Source organism: Arachis duranensis, chromosome 3 (genome assembly GCF_000817695.3).
Source record: "Arachis duranensis cultivar V14167 chromosome 3, aradu.V14167.gnm2.J7QH, whole genome shotgun sequence".
Taxonomy (NCBI): domain Eukaryota; kingdom Viridiplantae; phylum Streptophyta; class Magnoliopsida; order Fabales; family Fabaceae; genus Arachis; species Arachis duranensis.
In genome coordinates this window covers 108,477,314-108,498,650 of record NC_029774.3, presented here as the reverse complement: position 1 = coordinate 108,498,650, position 21,337 = coordinate 108,477,314, and the positions used below count along the sequence as shown (strand labels likewise).

At 31.3% G+C, this 21,337-nt stretch overlaps 1 pseudogene; it reads right to left on the bottom strand.

Annotated features, from left to right (window-relative positions):
• Positions 1 to 10,949: 10,949 nt before the first annotated feature.
• On the bottom strand, positions 10,950 to 11,665 carry LOC107480055 (probable sugar phosphate/phosphate translocator At2g25520; annotated as a pseudogene).
• Positions 11,666 to 21,337: the final 9,672 nt, after the last annotated feature.

Below are 21,337 nucleotides of genomic sequence, written 5' to 3'. Positions count from 1 at the left end.
TCCACAATACCAACGTATTTTCTTTTATTTTGTTGCAATTAAGTTTATTACTTTTATTGTCAATCAAAATAATAGTGTAAGAGTAATTTATCGTTTTATCTAGTAAATTATTTTGAAATATATTGGAGTTCTTTCATTTACTAACAGTGTGAATGTTTTCCATAATGCGGTATGCATTGAGGAAAAGATGAATGCTAGCTAGCTCATTCTTTCTACCTTGTGGCAATTAGAGTTTGCTACTTTTATTTTCAATTAAAATAATAGTATAAGAGTAATTTATTTCATCTAGTAAAATCATTTCTTTCAAGATATATTAGAGCTTTTTGGTCGGCAAAAATGAACGTCTCCCATAAACGCACGCACAAACTTTGAGAATCTAATTATCACATTTTTTGGTGAGGTTTTTATGAACTGTGTCTTTGTATTAAAACTTTTAATTTGTTAAGATGAGAGTTAGTAGAATAAACCTAATGTTTATATAGGTATATATGCATAAGTAAAGTAATTAATATTTTATAGGAATAGTATCTTTGTAAAATTAAAATTTAGTTTTTTTCATCAGTTTTAATTCTATTTTTAATTATATCTAAAGTCAATATTATAATTCATAATGATAATATTAATTATTAATTTGAGGTTTAATTATTCGATTAGTCTCTATAATTTCACTAAATTTACAATTAGGTTTATATATTTTTTTTCTTTTAATTGAGTCTTTATATTACTTTTAATTTTATAATTAGGTCATTTCTATGTCAAAAATATTAAATTAATAAATTATTCTTCTCAAAAAATATGTTATCAAAGATTTAGTTAAATTCAAATTTTATGGGTAACTTCAATTTGTGAAAAAATATTTCGTTAATTCTAATTTTTTTATACTAACAAAGATCTAACTAAAAAATTAAAATTAATATAAGAGTCCAATTAAAAAAAATATAAAAATGTAATTATAAATTTAGTAAAATAATAAAAACCAACAGAATAATTAAATCATAATATTAGAAATAAATAATAAATTTTTATTCATTCGTATGTTTAATTTGTAATAAAAACACTTGAATTATAATTATTATGTGTAAAGCCCATGTGAAATGAAAATAAAATGGGTATAGAGTCATTCAAATAGATAACTAATAAGGTAATTGTATCGATTAGTTACTTAAAATAGAAAGTTAAAAGACTAAACTGTATTAAAATATTCGATTATACTACATATTCATGTAATTTTTCTATTAAAGTTGGCTCAACATTAAAAAAATTCAATCCCATTAAATGAGCATGTATTTACGCATCCAAACTTCCGAAACGTTTAATATTCATTCGCGTCTTTATTATAACACAATGTTCCTTCTAGAGAAGTTTAAATCCATCTCAAAATCTCTCAAACCTCCATCGTATTTTCTACGGAAACTGTTCCTACTCCAAAATCGCGTCAAGCTTTCGAAAGAAAGAAGAAAAAACAAACAAAAACAAGAACAAAAACTCTGCAAAGTATGAGAAAAACTGTCATTATTATGTTCATTTACAAAACTCGCGTTTCTCCTAGTTCGATTTAAGGTTTAGTGGATTGAGTTGCTTCGTTTAGTAGATCGACTTATTCTGAATCCATTTTTATTGCGTAACTAGGGTATATGAATAGAAAATGTATTGTTATTTTCTTTCTGTGATATATTGATCGGTTCATTGGTGTTGGTCAATTTGATTCACTTGATTGATGTAATATCGGTCTAACCGAAATTAATTGAATAATAAGTTAACTAGGAGTGAATATGGTTGGAAGATTTGGCAATTGGAATTTGATGATTTAAATATGATATTTAGATTCAGTGAATTGATTCGGGCATCTGAAGCAATAAGACTCCCGAAGCTATCTGCTACCCTCTCCAGCCCTTATTATAAATTCACATATAGGGATTTAGATAGTAAATAGGATATACTTTGTTTGACTGGTTGTAATTAACACTATTTTGTTTAACTTGTTTAAAAAAGCAAACACTACTTCTTTGAATGTATATATGTGAATATTAATGTAAATGTTATTGAAAATCTAATGTTAATGTATATATCTGATTTAAGATGGATTAGTCATTGTCCTGTCGGTTTGAGATGTTAATGTATATATCTGTTGGAACTGTCTAGCTGCTGTTTTGTTCCAAGTTCACAGTGAATGAAATCAGAGTATTCATCAAACATTAATAGCCCTAAAAACCCAAATAAACCGAAATTAATACACTAGATGGATCGAAAAAGTTCATATATCACTATTAAAAAAATGTTTCTATTAGTATTCAGTTTCAAAACAGCTTTCTGTATAATGAAGCGAACACGTTATTAAGGTAAATCAACTGTATAGTACTAAATGAACGGAACATTATCCATTACATAAAATCAAATTCAAAATAGCTTTTTGCATAATGAACCGAACACATTATTAAGGTGAATCAACTATATAGTACTAAATGAACGGAATATTATTCATTATATAAAATCAAATTCAAAACAGCTTTCTGCATAATGAACCGAAGACGTTATTAAGTTGAATCAACTGTATAGTACTAAATGAACGGAACATTATCCATTATATAAAATCATATTCAAAACACCTATGTCTACAATTTAGAGATTATAAATTCAATTCAATTCAATTCAAAACAACTGCGTACATTCAATTCAATTCAATTCAATTTAGCAACTGCATTCTATTCAATTCGATTCAAAAAATAATCCAAACCTTGTCTACTTGATTCGTTTCAGAAGAATAATCCAAATCGCTCTCATTCAACTGATTTAAAGTTGAATTATTCATTGTTTTGATAGAATATTAAAATCTGAAAACGAAGAAGATAAATCGACAAATCGAAGAAGAAAATGAAGAAAAATAGGAAGAAGAAGGACAAGCAGCAGAGAAGAACAACGAGCAAAAGAGAACAAAAAAGAAGAAGAACGAAGAGCAACAGAGATTGTAAATCCAAAAATTACAATGCAAATGATTAACGTTGAATAATGTTTATGTTGAAGAAGAAGTTTACGTTAATAGGAGAGAGAGGGAGGTGCGCGTGTATTTCATGTAACTTAGGAGGAGGGAAGAGGCGCATTAACAAAAAAGTGCTTGGATGACTTGGTTAAATTTTTTATATAAATATAAAGCATTATTGTAAAAAATTATCTTAATCTCTATTTTGTAATTTTTTTAATTTTAATTAATAGACAATATTTAATTAGATGTTCATGTGTTTATAATATAAACATGATAATATTTTAAAAATTTATTAAGGTCTATTAAAATGTTTAATATCAAAACCAATTGTATAAAAACATCTCCTATCTGATGTTGTCATTATATGATCCATCTTTATTTTTCATCCATAAATGTTAAAATTGATCTAATCAAAATAATAAATCACTTATCAATAATACAATTTGTGAGTCATTAGTCGAACCATTTTAAATTAATTTAAGATATTAAAGTATAATTTAAAATTTTTATTTGTATAATATACTTTTATAAAAAAAAAACAAAATGTACGTCAAAGAACAAGATGACCTAATGATAGTGCAGAAGTAACATCTTTATTATCAGAATATTACGCTTCCGGTTCTGTTAATTTGATAGCTTTTAACTCAAAACTATATCACTGTTTTCTTGAAAAAATCGGAAATACTTTTAAATTTTTACCAATATGTATATACATATATACAAAACTTCTTATACAAGCAACTTATACATATTATATACATACAAATCATACAGCTCTTATTCCTCTTACAAATTATAATGACAAAGGCGAGAAAAAAAATTATGACTAATATATGCACAAACAAAAATAGTACAGCTAAGGATTCAGCAAAAACTTCATCAGCTTCCTCGTCCTTCCTGAAAAGAGAAGTCTGTAGGAGGGTGAAAACATCGTCTTTGCTAGTTCTCAATAGAGGGTTTTAGAATTGTCATAAGAAGATAACTATAAAGAAAAGAATATAGTTCAAAAACAGTAATTTTTCATTCGTCTTATGAATTTTTCAAATATCACAACATTTATTTATCCAAACTTAACATTCACACCATATTTATAAGAGTTCCAAATAAATTACCTTACCATATCATTTCAATACATATCTAGGATAACCTAATCAAACTTAGTAAATCACGATCTCCGGCCCAAATCAAATCAATCACCATCAAAACTCAAAACAGAAATCAATCATAAGCACAAACAAAATACAAGGCAAACGCATTTGACGAAAAATTATAGCAAGTATCACAGTTACCAGTTAAACAAAATTCATCAGATAGGCAAACTAAAGTACTTAAGCACACCCAAACAAAGCAAACAAATACAATATGATGCATGCCTATTCTACTGGTCGTGAGCTCACGTGTCGGTTAAACTGCCAGAACCCGACACATCCGGTAGCTGACCCGAACATTGTCTCTAGGTTGCGCATCTCCACGAGAAACACAAACGAAGGAGAGTGCCTTTCCACATCAAAAGAGTGTGCCTTTCCACCTTCTCCTAGAGGAATTACGAAGGAGAGTGTTGATGCGTAAGCATCTTTCCCTTATTTTTTGTTTATTTTAAGTTAGAATTTATTGAATTTAAGTACATTTTAGTATTAAAATCCTCCTTGGATGCTACTTTGAGTTGTTTTGGTGTTTTAATTATTTCAGGTGAAATTCGGATCAATTTGCCAGAGTTTTGTGCAAGAAAATAGAAGAATTGGAGCTGTCCACTAGGGCGCTAAACGTCAAGTAGCAACTCAGCGAGATCAGAAGTGTTTGGCCCCCCTTTGGGTGCTAAACGCCAGCTTTGGAGCATCTTGGATCACACTTCACTCTTAGAGTATCTTTAGTTGGATTTAGCTTTTAATTATTATTTTATCTTTTATTTTAGTTATTTTTATTTACAAACAAAATCTTTTAGGTTTAGAATTTATTATTTTATTTTAATTTCAAATCAAATTAAGTTAGATAAAAGGAAAAAGATTCACCATTTGGGAGGATCTTCTCACTTCCGCACTTTCACACTTTTCTGAACCTTAGTTTTCTCTCTGAAGCATGGGCCACTAAATTTCCTTGGTTAAGGTTAGGAGTTCTGTTTATTTCTATCGATTAAGACTATTAAATGATGCCAAAAAGCGTATAAAATATCTGCTCATCAATTACTTTCGTACTTCATTTTATGAATCTGTGTTGATCGGAAGAATAACCCTTATTCTATTTGCGTTCTTGTGATTCTTTGAAGAGTTATCTCACTTGAACAACAGTTTAAATTTCTCTTAAATTTCTAATTACTTGAACTAATCAGATACATGACACATATCCTCTTAGCTATGGGTAATTAGGGTTTTTGTGGCCATAAACCAGAATTGAACTTAACCCTCTACTCAAAATTAAGTGACCAAGACATTGGCAGTTAACTAGGTTAGATGAGACTAAATAACTAAGACATTAGGTATGGGTATTCGCGGTGCAGTTTGGATCGATTTTGAGTAAAAAACTCATCCGATCCGAACACTAATTTTACTTGCGGTGCGGTTTGGATTGGATGCTTTTAAAAAAAAAAATCTGATCCGATCCGATCCAATTTCAAGCGGTTTGGATTGGATTGGATTTGCAGTTTATAAATTAAAAAAATTAAACACATATAACAAGTCTCAATATCAAATTTTAAATAATCAACAATGACATAACAAGTCTCAATAATATCTTAAAAAGCCAACAATAACATAACGATAGAAATAAAATTATAGGTTGGTTAAAATAAATAAATAAATAAATGATATTTTGAACATAAAATATTTATTAAATAATAATAATACATGAATAATATAAAAATCTATAAAAAATTAAACATGTTACAAGTATAATTGTAAATATAATAATAAAATAATAATATTATAGCACATTGTGCAATTTGGATTGGATTTGATCGTTTATAAAAAGTATATCCGAAATCTGATCCGATCTAGCGGTTTGTAAAAAATAGAATCCAATCAAATCTGAATTAGTGCGGTTTTAATCGGTTTTCGCTTTGAATTGGATTAGATGAACGGTTTAATTTGGATCGGTTTGAATTTGAACACCCCTAACATTAGGGTTTAGTCACTGACAGATTGCCTTAACTACTTTCTCTCATATGCTTTACATCATTCTCACTGTTTGCTTTCTTACTCTTGAATTACTTTTTAATGCCTTTTGGAACCCAAAACATCACTTTCTACTTGCCTCACTAAGGAATCCTTCAACTATAGTTGCTCAGTTCATCAATTCTCGTGGGATCGACCCTCACGCACTTGAGGTATTACATGGTACGATCCGGTGCACTTGCCAGTTAGTTTGTGAATTGTAAATTTCGCATCAAGTATCTTTCCACCTTCCCCACATCCATACCATGACAAGAGAGAAAATCCTTCATCCTTAACTTGTCAAATATGTGGGTGAGACAAAAAACCACCGTCCTCACAACATCCATCATAATCTCATTCCATTCACATTCACCATCAAACATAAACGACTCGAAATCAAAATCAAATCATGTAAACTAAAACCAAATCATTTAAACCAAAACTAATTTCAATTCCATTCTTATTTAAAACATTCCCAAGTTTCGTTTCTCTAAATCAAATTCAAATACTTCATCTTCTCTAAAACGTCTCAAAATTTGTCTTCAAATACTCAAAAATTCCTCCATTCTTAAATGCACATTTACATCACTTTATATCTTTCATTAAAATCCTCAACAAATCATTCTTGAATTTATATAAATTCAATAAACTCATTTCCAATCAATCGAATATCCAAAACATAATTCTTCCATCAATAAACCAAAATTCTTCCATCAATAAACCAAAATAAAACCGCCAATTTCTTATAAAAATTTCGGCGGTATTTTTTCTAATAACTTGGACTTTTACCACTCTTCAAGGGTTCTAACCAAACTATTTTCAAATCTCAAATCCTTTCTCCAAAATCAAACAAAATTCAAACTTCCAAATATCAAATCATTTCTAATTCTTCAAATCATTTTCCATAAATCAACAAAATTAATTCCAATATCAAAATATTCACAAATCTCAAATTATTTCCACCAATTTAACAAAATAAATTAATAAATCAAAATTCATGACTCTAACGCAATCAAAAAATCAATATAACCATCAAGCGACTACTTCAATAACAACCAATCAGGCAAGCGATTACACTTATTCAAAGTAACTCAGTTCAGTCCATAAGACTTACGAAAATCATAAACATACATTTTTTTTGCATTAATAACAACTTATAACGATTCTTGGAAGTAAAATGAGTTTAAGAAATTGTCCCTACCTTAAATAGTCGAAACCCGAAAGTTATACAGCGTGTCAAAAATTCTTTCTTCTCGGCCCGCAACAGCAGCAGCCACAACCGCAGCTCATAACGCTTTCGCAACAACAACCGTAACCCCCAAACGTGACATGCAAGCACTGATACTCAACCCAGACTCATGAATAACTGAGAAAATGGAGTAGCAGTAGCTCCGGTGACGACGCAACAGCCTGATGTCAGATGCAACAGCTACTAAACTCAACACGTAAGACTCGGAACGCGACCCTACGTTACCAACATCTCAGAACCTTTAACAACTCAGAATGGACTACTGATTTCAAGAGGTTACAGAAACAAACACGCTTACCAAGACGACAGGGGCTCCAGCGGCGGTTTTCGGCAGCTAGAACGGCGGCGGACATGAATGGTAGCGCTAATGGGACGTGACGGCAAGGAGCATGACAACACGAACAGGCAACGCTCCCTCCATCCCTCTCCTCGCGAGCTCTCTCTCTCCTCCACAGACTCTCTCTCTCTCATCCGCGCTCCTCACCACGGCCACAGCGAACCAATAGCAGCAGCGGCGACGGAGGCAAGGCATGGCGGCACCCAGCGGTTCCTTCCTTCCTCCTCCACGTGACCTTCTCTCCTCTCACATCTCCCTCCTCAGCGACGGCGGCGCTCCTCGCAACTCCATGGATGACGATGATGAAGACTTCGACGGTGAGGGCTTTCCAGTGGCGACAATGGCGGCAACTGGCGCAGCTCCTCCAACTCGCGTCTTCAGCTACAGCTCCCTCTCCTAGTGCGATTCTCTCTTCTCTGCGTGGGGTGGATGTGTTTGCGTTTTTGGAAGAAAAGGGAGAGGGTGTAGCAGCTGAAAGTAATTGAAATGTTAGGGTTAGAGTTTAGGGAAGTGTTTAGTAAATTAGGATTTCTTTTTTAGGACAAATAATAATATAATTAGGATATAGAATAATATTAAAAATTAATTTTAATTCAATAAAATTAACTTTAAAAAAATAATATTTATTCGTAAATTTATAAATTATTTTTAAATAATTACTCTAATTTAAGAATTAGAGATAATAAAAATTAGTTTTTTTAAAATCATAAAATAAAATTTAAAATTTAATTATTTAAATTAGTGCATATAAAATTCTCATTGTTTTTAATTCACTAAAATTTTAAATCAATAATAAAAAATTATTCAATTAATACAAAAATTTCTGAAAATATGTTTCTAAATAAATAAAATAAATCTTAAATAATTTATTATTTAATTTTTAAAAATATGAGATCTTGCTGCAAACGCCAGTGTAGCATCATCAAACATCCCCTCAACCGATCAAGTTTTGCTTAGATTTATTAGGTCTTAATTTTTTAGGTAATCAAATTTGATTAGGTTTGACCAGATAATCATTTGAACAATTCAAACAAATAAGACTAATTAAGGATGTAATTTACCAGTTTTATAATGGAACCGATCGATCTTATTTAGGTTTAACAATTATGTTGTATAAATATTGTTTAGATTATACTACTCAAAATCACTCTTAGATGAAAAATTACTAAAAGAGACATCAATTTAAATAATTTTTTTATATATGCAAAATCAAAATACTAACAAAAATAATATAAAAATATTTATCATATAAATAAAATAAATATAATAAAAAAATAAAAATATAAAAGAGAGTATTATAAATTTTATAATGTCAAACAAAAAAATTCTATAATTTTTTAGTACTGTTAGTACTCTTTAATTTAGTATTATTTTTTATTATAAATTTTTATTATTTATGGTTTTGTTGTTACTTATAATTAATTTCTTATTTATTTTGTCCTTTTTTATAGGATCATAATTTATATTATACAAAATTTTGATAATAAACGTAGTATATAATAATTACAATTACAAATTTTACAAAGTCAGAATAAAAAATAAAAAAATTAATACAAAACAAAAATAGAGTACTTCAAAGAATAGAAAAAAATCATATACATAAGAAATAATAAAAATTCCATAAAATCAACAACATATATCATATGAACAAAAAAATATAATAAAAAGTAAATAAAATTCGTATGAATAAAATTTAAAAAAAAATTTCATACGCAACATAAATATAATGTAGTAAAGGATAGAAAAAAAAGAATTCATATAAAAAAATAAAAATATCCTAAAAAAGTCAACAACATTTGTCATATGAATAAAAGAAATACAATAAAATAAATAAAAAGTCAAACAAAAATAAAAAAGATTTCATAAAAAAATATACATATAAAAAATAGTATAATAAATGATTAAAAAAACTCATAAAAACATAACATGAGAAATCAGAACACTATACAAATAATATAAAAATATTTATCATATAAATAAAAAATATAATAAAAAATATAAGTAAAAAATACGATAAAAAACATAAAAATTAAAACATAAAAATGAGTATTAAAAATAATAAAAAATTGAAATATTTAATTTGCTAGTGATTAAAACAAATTTGAACTATTTTAATGAAAAAAAATTTGGAATGAATAACTATGAAGAAGTAAGAAGAACTACAAAAAATTATTATAAAACTAATAGTTACTAGTATTTTTTTATAGAAAAAAATGAAGGGTAGCGTTAGTAAAAAAGAAATAAAATTTCACCTAATTTTCCAAAGACAACAAGCAACCATGAAAGTGAAACGTAAAAGCTATAAATTTTAGCTTCTCCTAAACGTGCGTTTAGAAGCAGAATCAGTTCTGCATTCAGGAAGATAAAAATGGCCAAATAAAAAAGTGAAACTTTCAAGAAGCTCAAACGTGTTTCTCTCCTCTCCAACATGTTTGCCAAACACACCCTTATCTTCTAACCAAGTATTTATCCCAATTAGTAATTAGTTATCCTTAAAAAGTTATTGCGTTAGGTATAAAATATACAACATATCTATAAGATTAATATTTAGAATAATTCTTGAAATTTGAGTTCAATTTTAAATTAACATTTTAAATTTCAATTGATTCAAATTGAATCTTCAAATTTTAAAAGTTAATTCATGTTAACCTCCCCGTTCATTTTTGTTAAAGAGAGTACTTAGCTTGAATATTAAATAATACACTGACTAACAAGTGACATGATAACAGTTATCCAACATGACAAATTTATGATAGAATCAATTTAATTATTTAACTCTTTAAAAATATTAACCAAAAAGCCAAATTTTTAAATTGAGCTCATTATTGTTGTATTGGGGAAGAAACATAAGTAATAGGAACCAACAAAAACACCACAATATAAATGCATTCTAGGTGTTACGCGAATTATAACATGAACGGACCTATTATCACTTGTCAGGGTCTCTTACAGCTTGTTCCTTGGAGTACTACACACCAAAACAACAATACTTCACACAATAATAAAAATAAAGAAACAAAACAAACAATCCTGTTTAGAAATAGGAAAAAAGGAGAAATTTTTTTAATGAGTAATTACCAAAATCAGTTCTTGAAATTTTTAAGATTGGATATTTTAGTTTTTCAGTTTTTAAAATACACAAAAAACTCTCCTAAATTTAACTTTGACAGACAAATCAGTCTCTGGCCTTATTTTACCATCAATAATAAACAAAAAATACTGACATGGAGGCATGAACTAGTACACATGACAATCAGTTGTCCACATGTGCAAATAAGACAAATTAGTCCCTGAAATTAGGGTTCCAAAACTGTGTTTGATTTTCCTTTCCCCTCCTTTTTCAAGAACGCCAACCTCCTTAATTAGTGACCACGAAAACGTAATCAGGAGCTAGTACTTCACCACTTCAGCAATGTTCATGGTCAAAGTCGAAGTCTTTCCACTGAGCAAAAACACAACAAGGTTAAAAGCAAAAGCGTAGAAGGAGTCAGTCCCCAAGATGACAAAATCCAAATGGAAACTGGAGTCATCCTTGAGAGAAAGGTGCTCCATAATCAACCACGGAACCGACAAGAACACGAGGTAGTAGGGTGCAATGTAGTAGAGCGAGATGATAGGGTTAAGCAAGATCCCCTTTGAATTAAGTAGAATCTGAATGACAACAAGGCACGTGGCCTCAAATGCAACAACCATAAGTTGCAAGAAAACCCTCCAAACGTCAAATTTGGCCTCACACAAGCGGTAATGGCGACATTGAATGAAATTGATAGCATGTTGGCCATGGTCTCATTCTTGAAACTCTCCTTCTTGAAGAGAACACTGATGGAGTAGATGGCAACAGGCATGAGAGCCTTCAACATTTGGATGAAGGAGACAGAGAGATAGATGTAGGCGGAGTCGGAGAACCAAAGACAAAGAGAATAGGGAGAGCTGATATAGAGCATGCTGGCCATGGTCTCAGGGGTTTAGTGCTCTATGTCATAACCACTTCCTTCTTTTCTGATAGGTACAACGCATGTGGATCAGAACTAAAATGCGAATTAGAATTTGGTTGGATGAGAAAATCACGAGTAGAAGAGGATATTCGAGCAACGAGAAACTCAGGGGGTGGTGATCACGGAAGGAACGGAGTCCAAAGACGGAGGGGAGAAGGGAATCAAACGTTGTGTTTTGAGTATTCTCTAAAATGACGCAGTTTTAGAACCTAACCCTAGGGACTAATTTGTCTTGTTTGCACACGTAGACAATTGACTTCCACGTATGCTAGTCCATTTTTCCATGTTAGCATTTTTTGTTTATTATTGATAGAGAAACAAAATCAGAGATTGATTTGTCTGCTTGAATTAAACTTGAGGGAGTTTTTGTATATTTCAAGGAACTAAAGTATCCAACCTTAAAAATTTCAGAGATTGATTTAGGTAATTATTCTTTTTTTTAGTGAATGTATTAGCAATTAAAAAAGCATGATCCCATCAAGGGGAGGACTTGCTAAGGCGTTTAACGAGAGAAGAAAATCACTAATAAGCAAAAGGGTCTTCATAGCAACCCTCCTGCACGGTTCCATACATTTATTTTGTTAGAATACAACCTATTATTACTCATCTATCTATCTTTCCTTTTAGTGAAGAAATGATGGTGCTGTTTGGTTTTAAGGAATCAAATCATAGAATTGAATTGGAATTGAATTAGTTTCAGGTTGTGGGTGGTTTTTGTAAAGGCATTAACACAAACACTATATCAGCATAGTAATTAGAGAATAACAAGTCTTATAAAAGATGAGCATCAAAATTAGAGTAAGAGAACATTTCGTTTCTTTTTCTCTAACCAATAGAACGAGGATGAAGAAAAGAGTCGAACAATATTGTTTTAAGAAAGATTAGACATCAACAAAGAAACGATGTGTCATTTTGTGACTGCCAACGTGTTATTAATGGAAATAGATGGAGAGATTAATGTAAGTTAACTTTAAAATTTGGAGGTTCAATTTGAGTCAACTAAAATTTAGAAGGCCAATTTGAGATTGAATTCAAATTTTAAGGGTCATTTTGAGTATTAACTTACATTTACATATTTAAAAATTTACTAACAAAATCAACAAATAACACGTGTTTCTGAAAGAGGACCAACAAATGAAGCATGCCCTTGGCAAGAGACAATGGCTACTGCTCCATCAAGATGACATCATGACGCGTAGCAGAAGTGGACCAAAGAGAGAACTTTTGCAGCACAATAGAAATGTTATGCCATATGATTAAAGTTGATAATGAAGAGAACTTTTCTAATGATTAAAAATTCTTTTAAATTAAGGAAATTGAGCTTTTTCTCTTTTTTGCTTAGTTAGTTTGGGCACTATTATTTAGACTCAGATTATGTTCTTTGATATATTTTTTATTTTTTTTCAATCTTTAATTATGGTCTACTTGTCATAAAAAGTAACTCCACATTAACTTTTACGTTATGAATAATAAATATGAACTCAAAGTATATCTCTCTTTTCTATTAGGAGGAACTAAATTTAGTTTCTATTATGGCCTCACTTAATTAATTAATTAAAATAATTAAAATTAAGTAGTTACTAATATTTTTACAATAATATTATAAAAATTTACAAATTAAGAAATAATTCACTATTATAAAAATATTAATATTCGAAAAAAATTAATAACTTCATAAATAACAATAATACACAATATATAATTCGAGTTTAAACTAATTTGTAAAATTACTTAATATAAAGAAAAATATAGTTAAACTCTACAGTTGACGACAAGTATTGTGAAATTGCCATATGTGTTCAATCAAGTCCTCTTTTAGTTGTCAATGGTGTTGCCTACTCCGAAGTTGGGCATTTCTTTAGAAAAATTGATGGTATGATGCAAAATCTTCCTCTCCCAATTGGGGTTGTGATAAGCCATTTTTAACAATGTCATACTCTAGGTCTTGAGCAAAATTTCTTGCCTAAGTATCTCTTTTATCTTCAACAATTATGTTATGCAATATAATACAAACTCTCATTATGTTTGCAAATTTATTCTTTTTTCAAAAGTGCATTGAACCACGTATAATTGCAAAGTGTGCTTGTAGCATTTTGAATACTCGCTCCACGTATTTTATTTACCCTTCTTGGTATTGTGCAAATAATTTGTGTTTCTCCCTTTGTGGCTTTGACATTAATTTGACAAATATGACTCATTCAAGATGAATACCATCTACTAAATAGTATTCCATAGTATAATTATTATCATTGATAGTGTAATTTACCTCCGGAGCACGTTCATTTAGAATATCATCGAACACTGGTGAACGATTTAACACATTGATATCATTATTTGAACAAGAAACTCCAAAAAATGCATGTCATACCCAAAGATCTATAGATGCTACAACCTCAAGTACTATAGTTGCAACCCCATGATAATCACTCATGTACATACTGTTTTACACCTTTGGATAATTTTTGCATTGCCAATGCATGCAGTCGATGCTACCCAACATGCCAGAAAAACCACGACTCTCCGCCATTTGTAACAGGCATCGTACATCAATTGAATTTTATTTTTGCAAGTATTCATTCTCGAACTCTGAAATAATACCTTAAAAATATTTTTTCAAACATTTAATTGTGGTGCTCTTGCCTATGTGCACATAATCATCAACAGCATCAGCTACTACGCCATATGCTATTATCCGTATCGCAGCAGTACATTTTTACAGTGGTGACAAGCCTCTTTTCCTAGTTGCATCGATCCTCTGTTGGAAGTATGGATAAATATTTGAGAGGGCATCTACTATCCAAAAGAACATGTGTCTTCTCATTCGAAACCTCTGTCGAAAAATATCAGTATTATACACCAGCTCATCTACGAAGTAATCTTTGACATGGCGATTATGCTTGCTTCTCGATCTCTGTTGATCCATCTACGAGGAGTTGGAAAAGAGCTTCTCTCAATATTTTCTTCTTCTGAATCATGAACAAACACTCATTGATCCAATTATCCATGAGTGTGTTATCTTGCCTTCTTTTTTTTCCATACAACGCTTCATTAAAAACATCATCAAATATTCTAGCCATTTATTGAAATATAATATTTAGTATTCTTTTGCAGTGAGAAAATAACTTTTTATTGGAGTCTGTGATTGTAAATGTTTTGTTGAGTTTAAAGAAATAACAATAATTTGATGATGATCAAACATTATAACGTTGGGCCAAAAAACTCAAAGTAGTGAGAATAATTTGTTTGCCTAGTGCGCAGACAAAATTCAAAAGAAAACGCATCAAGCAAAAGTATTCAGCTCATTCACTCACTAATGAACCAAGGAATAGTTGTTAATCACTAACCTAGATGGAAAAAAGCAACTCATTTTTCTCCGAACCAAAGCCAAAGTGATCGAACTCATTCTCTCTCTTTTCCCTCATCAAAACCCACGTGAATTAGTTTAAAACAGAAAGCAAGAAAAAGAAAGTCTGATTAGGGTTCAAATCAAGATAAAAAGGTGATTACTAAAATCAAGAAACAAAAAAGAAATAAGAAGAAAGTCATAGGCTAAGTCAGAAAAGTAAAGATCAAATCCAAAGGTTTCAGGAAATTTTTTCATTTTTGTGCTTCATTTTTGCTTGTTGAAGATGCTTTCCTCCTACATGCTCAAAACAAAAAACTTGAAGAAAATGGAGGTTATGAAACTATTCTACAAATCAAGGGTCAAGAACAAAACTTGGAATTAAAGTATTGATGAATGGCTCAAATCCCTGAAGAAATTTAAAAAAGGAAGAAAGAGATGCAATAAGGTAAGAATGCATGTTAACTTTAATCACTGTTGCTATCCCATCTCTTCTCTATATTGCTGCTATGTTATTTGGGAAAGAAGAAGTTAAAGCTATTCAAGCCAAGTTCAAGTTTTGGAAGCTTTACTCCTCTATTAAAGGGATAAATGGCCAGAAATTGAAGCAAGGAGTGAGCACATAAGTTTGGGTCTTCATAGCTTACAAGCTATCCCTTCTTCTCATTTATGAGTTTACATTAAAATTTCTATTCTTCAATGTTCATCTTTTTTTGTTTCTTTTTCAATGAAAAATGCATTAAGTGAGGTATCAGTAAAAGTCATTGAGAAAAAAAGCAAAGAGAGTTATCCAGAAAAAGCCAGAAAATTATGTCAAACTCTTTTGTATATTTTTTGTTTTGTACACATGATCCTGAGGGGATTCTCTTACTAAGTTACGTGAGCACTTAGTGGTTGAAAGTCTAGAAAGTGAACCTAGCCAAATCTAGCTTGGGTAGAAGCTGGGTTTGTCCCAGATAAGATCGGGTGAATTTTAGAAAAATTGGTATTTGTAATAATTGTGAAAGATAGTGAAAATTTCACCACTGTTGTGGAGGAGACGGGATGTAGGTCACGTTTCACAAGGTGACTAAATCAGGATACATGACTGTGTGATTTTCTCATCTCTACTCTTCTATTATTTTACTCTGATATGAGACAAAATAAAAATGTCTCCTGCATTATTTATTTCTCAGAAGTCACAGCTATCCAAAAAAGTTGCTCTATTCCTAATTACATCATGAAGAGACAAAATAAAATTGTCTCCTAAAATCTCAACTTGACATATTTAACAGTAACTAAGTTTCCATTCCAATTAGAAGCAAAAGCAAAAGAAGTCTAAAAAAGAGGTCATAGATTCAACCCCCTTCTTTAGGCCATTTACAAACCTTCAATTTGTATTAGAGCTTGGTTTGAAAGAGATAAAGCTTCACTGCTTAGAGAAAAAATCCAAAGGCCAACAACATGGGTTTGAATGTCGTGGCTTACACACTTACTGAAGGTCAGTCCAACAACAGACATCATTTTTTCAACGGCAAGAACTACAACTACTGGAAGGAAAGAATGTGGATATTTGTCCAATCTGTTGACTATAATATCTAGAAGATCATCATGAACGGTCCACAAGTTCCTACCAAACAAGTGCAAAAGGAGTTGTGACACCCAAAGAAGAAGCTGAATGGAATGATGAAGACAAGAAAAAGGTGGAGTTGAACGCTAAAGCAATTAATATGATGCACTACTTAATTATTTTGAGGAGTATTGGAAGGTATCAAGGTATAAAACAGCGAAAAAAAAATTGGGATAAACTCGAAGTCACTCATGAGGGCACTGAACAAGTGAAGGAAACAATGATCGACATGCTGAGAAAAGAATATGAGATGTTTGCTATGAAGGAAGGAGAAACCATAGATGAAATGTTCGAGAGATTCTCAGTCATCAACAATAGCTTGGATGCTATGGGGATGACTCACACCAAACTAGTGCTAGTGAGAAAAATACTGAAAAGCCTTACCAAAAAGTGAAAAGCAAAAGCAATTGTCATTGCTGAGAGTGGTAACCTGAAACAGATGTCTTATGATAAGTTGAGAGAAAATTTCATTTCTTATGAAACCACCCACATGAACCGTGACAATTAAAAGAAATGAGTGGCTTTGAAATCTACTGTTAAGTCATTGAAAGATGATTCCAATGATAGTTTAATAGATAACGAAATTGTATTTTTTGTTAGGAGGTTATAAAGAGGCTCATGAGGAATAAAGAAAGGAGTAAAAAGTTCAAGCTTAAAGGAACACAAAAGATGCCTCAGCAAAATTATCTGTCATCACTACAAGGAAGTCAAGTACTACAAGTATGACTGTCCCAAGATCAAAAAAGAAGACAAGACAAGGAAGGATAAGAAAAAAGTTCTTATGGCTTCGTGGAAAGACTTGAAAAATGATTCAGAGAAAGAAGAAGAATTTGAACATGAAGCTCATGTTTGCTTTATGGCTGATCATGATAAAGCGGAAGAGGTAAATGATATTTCTGTTTTAATTAATGAAGAACTCTGTCAAATGATTGATGATTTAACTGGACATGCGAGAAAAGTTTTGAATAGATGCTATGAAATTAAAGCTGAAAATGATTCTTTAAAAGATGAAAATGCATACCATAAAAAAATTGAGTGAGACCGAAAATACTGTTGATTTACTTGAGAAAAATAAGCAGCTCGAAATTGAAAATGAAAAACTTAAATGAAAATATTCGGTTATTGATTTAATGGACCGAATTGATGAAAATGAAAGATTGCATAAAGTGATTAAAGATTTAAATCAAGATACAGCTAAATTTTCTCAAAGTTCTAGTAACTTAGACAAATTACTAGCTAGTCAAAGACCATTATTTAAAAAAATTTAGATTGGGGTATTTTGATAAACATGAAACTATTTTTTTAAAACTAAGTGTTGAAAATAAAGCCTCAACCTCCAAAAATAAAAGATTTCAAACCTCACATCATTTTGAAAAATTGGTACACAAAATCGTGATACACAACTTCGTGCAGCTGACTAGCAAGTGCACTGGGTCGTCCAAGTAATACCTTACGTGAGTAAGGGTCGATCCCACAAAGATTGTCGGCTTGAAGCAAGCTATGATCATCTTGTAAATCTCAGTCAGGCGGATTCAAATAGTTATGGGGTTTTGATAATTAAAAGAACGAAATAGAACATAAAATAGGATAGAAATACTTATGCAATTCATTGGTGGGAATTTCAGATAAGCGTATGAAAATGCTTTGTTCCCTCTGAGCCTCTGCTTTCCTATTGCCTTCATCCAATCATTCATACTCCTTTCCATGGCAAGCTGTATGTAGGTGGATCACCGTTGTCAATGGCTATCATCCATCCTCTTAGTGAAAATGGTCCTCTACGGTTTCTAGCATGGCTAATCAGCTGTCGATTCTCGATCGTGTCGGAATAAGATCCATTGATCCTTTTGCGCACTGTCACTGCGCCCCACAGTCGCGAGTTTGAAGCTCTTCACAGTCATCCCATCCCAGATCCTACTCGGAATAACACAGACAAGGTTTAAACTTTTCGAATCTCAAGAATGTTGCCAATTGATTCTAGCTAATACCACGAAGACTCTGATCTCACGGAATGGAAGACTCTATTGTCGGAGAGGCAACCATGCATCGTTGACCAGGAGGCCAAGAGATATGCATTCAAGCTTGTTTTCAAGTAGAACAGAAGTGGTTGTCAGGCACGCATTCATAAGTGAGAATGGTGATGAGTGTCACTTGATCATCACATTCATCAAGTTGAGATGCAAATGGATATCTTAGAACAAAAATAAGTTTGAATTGAATAGAAAACAGTAGTAATTGCATTAATTCATGAGGAACAACAGAGCTCCACACCTTAATCTATGATGTGTAGAAACTCCACCGTTGAAAATACATAAGAACAAGGTCTAGGCATGACTGAATGGCCATGCCTCCCAAATAGCATGAAACAAACGAAAAAGGGTTCAAAGACCTGATCCCAAGATCAAAGATGATCAAAAGATGAAAATACAATAGTAAAAGGTCCTATTTATAATGAACTAGTAGCCTAGGGTTTACAGAAATAAGTAAATGATGCAGAAATCCACTTCCGGGGTCCACTTGGTGTGTGCTTGAGCTGAGCATTGAAGCTTTCACGTTCATAGGCTTTTCTTGGAGTTAAACGCCAGCTTTGGTGCCAGTTTGGGCGTTTAACTCCAATTCTGGTGCCAGTTTGGGTGTTTTACGCCAGAATTTTTATGCTAACTTGGAATGCCAACTTGGGCCATCAAATCTCGAGCAAAGTATAAACAATTATATATTTCCGGAAAGCCCAATATGTCTACTTTCCAACGCAATTGAGATCACATCAATTGAGCTTTTGTAGCTCCAGAAAACCCATTTTGAGTGCAGGGAGATCAGAATCTAACAGCATCTGCAATTCTTTTTCAGCCTCTGAATCAGATTTTTGCTCAGGTCCCTCAATTTCAGCCAGAAAATACCTGAAATCATAGGAAATTATACAAACTCATAGTAAAGTCTAGAAATATGATTTTTGCATAAAAACTAATAATTATATACTAAAAACTAACTAAATCGTACTAAAAACTACCTAAAAATAATGCCAAAAAGCGTATAAATTATCCACTCATCAAAAATCAATAAAGAAGAATCATTGTCAAACATGAAAGAAATATGGACAATCATCTCATCAATATTTCATTTTTAAAATAAAAGTTTGATGTAAAGTGTACAAGATTGTTAGAGATTTTAATGTGTTTAGGCAGCCATGATGGTTTAGCATCAAAGGATCCAAAATGATTTGGATACCTAAGAGCACCTAAAGTGTTGTACAGATTTGCCTTGTATTCAAGAAGTGAAGGACATGTGGTACTTGGATAGTTAATGTTCAAGGCACATGATCAAAAAGTCAACATTCTTTATCAAACTCAACAAGTACGATGGAGGTTTCGTGACTTTCGGGGATGATGAAAAAAAGAAAGATAATAGTCGTAGGTAAAGTTGGTAAGAATTTTTTCACATTCATAAACAATGTATTTTTTATTGATGGCTTAAAGCACAACCTTCTAAGCATTAGTCAACTATATGATTTGGGATATTGGGTTACTTTCAAAAAGTTAGAATGCTTAGTTGTTGATAAAAAAATCAGGTGATATTTTGTTTATTGCAAGAAGATGTAATAATGTGTATGATCTTACTTTGGAGGAACTAAAAGAATAAAATGTAGTGTGTTTTACATCCATTGATTTCTAAAAATAGTTATGGCATAAGAGATTGGGACATGCTAGCATATTTCAAATTTCTAAGCTTGTCAAAAAGGACTTAGTCAGAGGCCTTCCTAAAATTCAATTTGACAAAGACATCACTTGTAATGCTTGTCAAATAGGTAAACAAACTAAAAGCTATTTTAAACCCAAGGAAAATATTTCAACTAAGAGACTATTGGAATTGCTACATATTAATCCTATTGGTCCTACTAGAATCCAAAACTTAGGAGGTAAACACTGTGACTTAGTTGTGGTTGATGACTATACTAAATTTGGTTGGATTCTCTTCCTAGCTCATAAGAATGATGGTTTTTCATCTTTCACTATTTTATGCAAAAAGATTCAAAATAAAAAGGATATGAAAATTTCTTCCATAAGAAGTGATCACGGAAAATAATTTGAAAATAAAGACTTTGAATAATTTTCTAATGAATTTGGTATATCACACAACTTCTCTTGTCCTAGGACATCTCAACAAAATGAGATTGTTGAAAGGAGAAATAGAAGCTTTCAAGAAATGGTTTGAGCCATGCTTTGTGAACGTGATATAGCCAAATTTCTTTCGGCTGAAATTGTAAATACAGCTTGCTATATTTTGAATAAAACTATCATTTGAAAGTTTTTAAAGAAAACACCATATGAGTTATGGAAAGAAATCTCCTAATCTAAAGTACTTTCATGTCTTTAGATTTAAATATTTTGTTTTGAACACAAAAGACAATCTTGAAAAATTTGATCCAAAGTCATATGAATTTACCTTTGTAGGATACTCAACCACTAGCAAGGCTTATAGAGTATACCTTAAAGAACATAGGATCATTGAAGAGACCATACATGTTACTTTCTGTAAATCTAACTCAATTTCAAGTATTGTAAAAGACAATGATGTAGGAAATCCAGTTGAAAAGAACTTAAGTGAAACCCAAGTTTAAGACAAATCAGAATCCTTGGAAGAAGTCTCTGATTTTGATTCTACAGACCAAACTACAGGAGACAAA